Raw genomic sequence first — 6,000 nt, forward strand, 5'->3', positions numbered from 1 at the left:
TAATGGGATAAAGGTCACCTAACCGTTATGAGCTAACTAATATGGTTAAAGTAAAATTCGCATGCTTGTGGGATAAAGGTCACCTAACCACTTGTATGTTAATTTTACATGTTTACACAAGTAGGACGACTTGATTTGGGAATCATGAACTTAGGGTCACCGAAGCATGAGGAACAAATAGGCGTTGATGGGATAAATATGCCGTGCAAAAGGATTGCATGATCCCATAATATAGAAGTTGCAAAAGGATTGCAATTGTCATATAAATGACTACCTAGCTAAATCAAATAACGGGATAAAGGTCACCTAACCGAAATTTGATTTACCGTTGGATTCTAATATTTAATAAAACAATTATATATAAAAGGGTATTATTTATTAAATTTAAAATCGATACTTAAATGAACTTTGTTAATTTTGTAGATGGCCGCAAATAACAACAACATGCAAAATGCACCACTTAACCTAAACAACCTATCATTAAGGTCTCTCCTCGAGAAAGACAAACTCAACCATACGAACTTTATGGATTGGTTCCGTAATCTTAGAATTGTCCTCAAACTTGAGGATAAGGCGTATGTGTTGGAAGACCCCATTCCCGATCAACCCGACGAGGATGATACGGAAGGCATGGCTTATTGGGATAAGTATTGCGCCGATTCAGTGCAAGTCGGTTGCCTAATGCTTGGGACTATGATACCCGAACTCCAAAAGGATTTCGAACATCATAGTGCATATGACATGATTACGCAATTGAAGGAGATGTTCCTTCAACAAGCACGTGTCGAGCGCTTCGAAACGGTTCGAGCACTACATGCATGTCGTATGGATGACACCCAATCCGTATCCTCTTATGTCCTCAAAATGAAAAGCCTCATTGATCGCGCAAACCGTCTTAACCTCAACATATCTAATGAGCTAGCCACCGATCTTATCCTAAACTCCTTGTCAAAGAGGTTTGACCAATTTGTAATTAATTACAATATGAATGGGATGGATAAGACCATTGGCGAACTTCATGGCATGCTCAGGACGGCGGAAACTAGCATGGGTAAGAGGGCTTCACCCGTGCTAATGATCAATGATGGTGGGTCCAAAGGTAACAACACCTCTAAGCCAAAGGCGGCTAAAAGGAAAGGACCCGCCCATCAAGGCAAGGGAAAGGGGAGGATGGTTACCCCAACCAAAAACAAGAACAAGAAGCAAAAGGTTGCCGGACAAGCAAACCCCAAGGAAGACCCGTGCTTCGGTTGCGGTGAAATGGGTCACTGGAAACGCAATTGCCCGGTCTACCTTAAGGAGTTGAAGGAAAAGAGGGATGCGGGGCAATCCTCAGGTAACATATATATGGTATATATAGAGCTTAGTATTACTTCTTCTAATACATGGGTATTAGACACTGGATGTGGAACTCACATTTGCAATTCTTTGCAGGGGTTCAAAAGAAGTAGCAAGCAAACGGGAACATCAAGTCTCTTTATGGGTAATGGAGCCAAAGTGCAAGTGAAGGCTCAAGGAGACTTTGTATTAAAGCTTCCAAGTGGTTTGGAACTTATTTTGAACAATGTTTTGTATGCACCGGATTTATGTCGAAACATTATTTCAGTTTCCCGTTTAAAACAATGTGGTTTTTATCTTAATTTTGTTAATAATGATATCCATGTTTATTTAGATAATGTATTCTATTTTAAGGCTTCACCTTCAAATGGAATTTATGAATTGGTTTATGATGATACATCATCTAGTAGCTCAATATACCATACTAGCACCAAGAAACTCAAAAGGGATTTGAGTGATTCCTACTTATGGCATTGTCGCCTTGGTCACATAAACAAGAACCGAATGCATACACTTCAAAAGAATGGACTCTTGAAATCAAATGAGATGGACTCGTTTGATGTATGTGAATCTTGTTTACAAGGCAAAATGACTAAAGCACCTTTCAAAGGGACCTATGAAAGGGCTAAGGACTTATTGGGATTAATACATTCGGATGTATGTGGACCCTTTAAGCCCATAGCTAGGAATGGTGAAAGATACTTCGTTACTTTCATTGATGACTTCAGTCGTTTTGGATATGTCTACTTGTTAAGACATAAGGACGAAACTTTTGAAGCATTCAAAGAATATCAAAGTGAAGTACAAAATCAACTCAATAAGACAATCAAGGTACTTTGTACCGATAGAGGAGGTGAATACCTGAGCGATGCTTTCCAAGATCATCTTAGAAGTTGTGGGATTATCTCGCAACTTACTCCACCCGGGACACCACAACTTAATGGAGTTTCCGAAAGGAGGAACCGAACCCTAATGGATATGGTTCGATCTATGATGGCTAGAAGCTCGTTACCTCTATCATTTTGGGGTTATTGTCTATGCTCCGCGGCTCGTATTTTAAATATGGCCCCAACCAAGAAAGTGGAACGAACACCTCATGAGATGTGGTTTGGAAAACCTCCATCTATATCATACTTAAAGGTATGGGGATGTGAAGCTTATCCTAAGCGTTACGTCCCTAATAAGTTGAATGCTCGATCCACGAAGTGTATCTTCATAGGATATCTCAAGGATGATATGGGATACTATTTCTATGATCCAACCGAGCAAAATGTATTTGTTGCTCGAAAGGCGGAATTCCTTGAAACTAAGTTCCTAATGGAAGGAAATAGTGAAAGGAAGATAGATCTTGAAGACGTTCAAGATCAAGTAGATGATACACAGTTGGCTGACACTAGCACTCAACATGAAAATGTTGAGAGTGATCAGATGGATGATCAAAATACACAAGACGTTCGCAGATCTGGTAGGATTAGTAATCCTCCTGAGAGATATGGGTTTCTCATGGATGGTTGCTATGTGGTTGATTTGGATGAACCAATAAACTACCAAGATGCTTTATCAAGGATTGATAAAGATAAATGGCAGGAAGCCATGAACGCTGAGATGCAATCCATGTATGACAACCAAGTTTGGGAACTTGTTGTGCAACCTCCTGGCTCTAGGCTAGTTGATTGTAAATGGCTGTTCAAAATGAAAACCGACATACATGGAAACTTGGATACATATAAAGCTAGACTTGTAGCAAAAGGTTTCACTCAAACTCAAGGGGTTGACTATGATGAAACTTTTTCGCCTGTGGCGATGCTAAAGTCTATTAGGATATTACTTGCCATTGCTGCTCATTATGATTATGAAATATGGCAGATGGATGTCAAGACCGCCTTCCTAAACGGACATCTTGAGGAAGATGTCTATATGGTTCAGCCTGAGGGTTTTGTTGATCCGAAATATCCTAAAAAGGTATGCAAGTTAAAGAAGTCAATCTACGGATTGAAACAAGCATCTAGAATGTGGAATCATCGTTTTAATGAGGAGGCCAAGAAATTTGGCTTCATTAAAAATGGTGATGAAGCTTGTGTATACAAGAAAGCTAGTGGGAGCACTATCATGTTCCTTGTACTATATGTGGATGATATATTGTTATTTGGAAATGATATTCCGGCAATGCAAGGTGTTAAAACTTGGTTAAGCAAATGCTTCTCCATTAAGGATCTTGGAGAAGCACAATACGTTTTGGGGATTGGGATCTACAGGGATAGATCCAAGAAACTGATAGGTTTAAATCAAAGTGCATACATTGAAAAGATCTTGAAAAGGTTCAAGATGGAGAACTCTAAGAAAGGTTTGGTACCTATTCAAAAGGGAACACTTCTCAGTTCATCTCAGTGCCCCACCACGAAAGATGAACAGGAGAGAATGAAGAAAGTCCCATATGCTTCTGCCATTGGGTCTATCATGTATGCAATGATATGCACTAGACCGGATGTGTCATGCGCTCTTAGCCTGACAAGTAGATACCAGAATAACCCAGGAAACAGTCATTGGATTGCTGTCAAAAGTATATTGAAATACCTTAGGAGGACTAAGGATATGTTTCTAATATATGGGTCTGGTGAGGAGGAACTCGCTGTAAAAGGTTACGTGGATGCGAGTTTTCAAACTGATCGAGATGATTCTCGATCACAATCCGGTTATGTCTTCACATTAAATGGAGGTGCGGTCTCTTGGAAGAGTTCAAAACAGGATGTTGTTGCTTTATCCACTACAGAGTCGGAGTACATCGCCGCATCATTGGCAGCTCAGGAAGCTGCATGGATGAAGAAATTCATCGACGACTTAGGAGTAGTCCCTTCCATTCAGGACCCTCTTGAGATCTTTTGTGACAACGAGGGTGCGATTGCTCAAATCAAAGAACCCCGTGCTCACCAAAAGACCCGTCACATTGAGCGGAGATTCAACTACATAAGGGATGAAGTTGAAAAGGGAAAGATATGTATTCGCAAAGTCCACACAGATCTTAATATAGCGGATCCTCTCACGAAGCTCTTACATGGAGCAAAACATACAGGACATGTTTGTGCATTAGGGCTTCGATATTCTAGTGATTGGTCATGATCTGTTTTAAGTATTGTAACGGAACGAAATTGTTCGAACTCATTAATATAATTATGGTATTAATTTATTTTGAGTCATGTTCCTATTTTGCATATTTATCCATGAATAAGTAATTATTCTAAATTCCGTAGTCGATCACATTCGTGGGAACAAGTGTGAGGTTTAGACTATTATGAACTTGGATTGGTATACATTCACAGACTGAATGTAGGGCAAGGTTGCTACCAAGGTTCATAGATATTTGTGGGATGCAAATATTGGAAGACCCGCCCTCAAGATTTACTAAATGGAGCCTTTGTGGTTGATCACATGTAATCTTGAGTAAAGGCGAATATCATTGTATCCTCTGACCTGAGATGCATGTTGGGTTCGGATATCTACCGAGTATTGTGTCTTGATTCTTTCCTTCACTATTCTGAAATATGGAAGTTCATAAGGAAGAGCTCAGGTATAATACAAGGTATATATTTAGGACGCATGTAGTCAAGATAGAATTTGTCCCTCTTATTCGTTGAGAGTCAGATGTTTAAGGCCTGATAAAGTTAAATCTAGAAGAGAGTGATCACTCTGTGTCTCTTGGATTTAACATGACATCTAGGACAAAAGGATGTGATGAAAGATTCACCTATTCATATTCGAGATGGGAACTCGAAAGGGATGATGTTATTGAATGGCACAAAGTCATAACATATTGGGGGTGATGGACGGTCGTTAGGTGGTATCCATCACTTGCATTAATTTCTTATGTTTCTCGTGCAAGTGGGAGATTGAAGGTATTTCGTATGCCCGAAAGACATATTAAATCAATGTGGCTAATATGTTATGATCCAAGTCGGGTCATACCCAATAACAAACTTTTCGACACCTCAAACGTATTTAATATTGACGATTGGCTCGTTAAATAAATACGCGACACTTGAACTTTAGAAAATCAGTTTTCTAAAATATAATCACTTGAGATAAATTATTTGGATAATTTATATACATTATGAATTTAATTATTTATAGGTTTAAATAATTATATTGTGTTATATTTTGTAAATGGTTTATGAAATATGCAAGTAACTTACAAAATATTGGGCATTTTGTAACAAGCTTTTATAAAACAATAATACAAGTTTTATAAAAAAAATAAAAACCACCCCACATGGTGGACGGTTTTGGGGGGTCTCCAAGGTCCTCCCATGCTTGTTTTCTTGTTACTTGTGTTGGCACAAGTTCATATATGCATGGGTCATTCAAAAACAAATTTTTCTTTGACTTAAGATTGAGAAAACAAGTGAAAAACTCTCTCCCATTTTCTGCACCAGTTCTGTCCGAATTTTGCAGCAAAGAATAGGGGTTCTTGAGTTTATTAGAAGCTCATTTAAGTGTCAAACAAATCCTAACCAAAAGCTAGGGTGTTGGTGCACAAGTTTGGGGTATAATCTCTTGAGGTTTCATTGTTTTGGAGCTCCATTTTGCATCATCTCCTTCTACATTTCTGCTGTCCAAAATTCAGCCCTCTACTATCTTAGAGGAGGTATAAACACTCTTCTAATCTTG

The sequence above is a fragment of the Rutidosis leptorrhynchoides genome, chromosome 1 (genome assembly GCF_046630445.1).
Source record: "Rutidosis leptorrhynchoides isolate AG116_Rl617_1_P2 chromosome 1, CSIRO_AGI_Rlap_v1, whole genome shotgun sequence".
Lineage (NCBI taxonomy): Eukaryota > Viridiplantae > Streptophyta > Magnoliopsida > Asterales > Asteraceae > Rutidosis > Rutidosis leptorrhynchoides.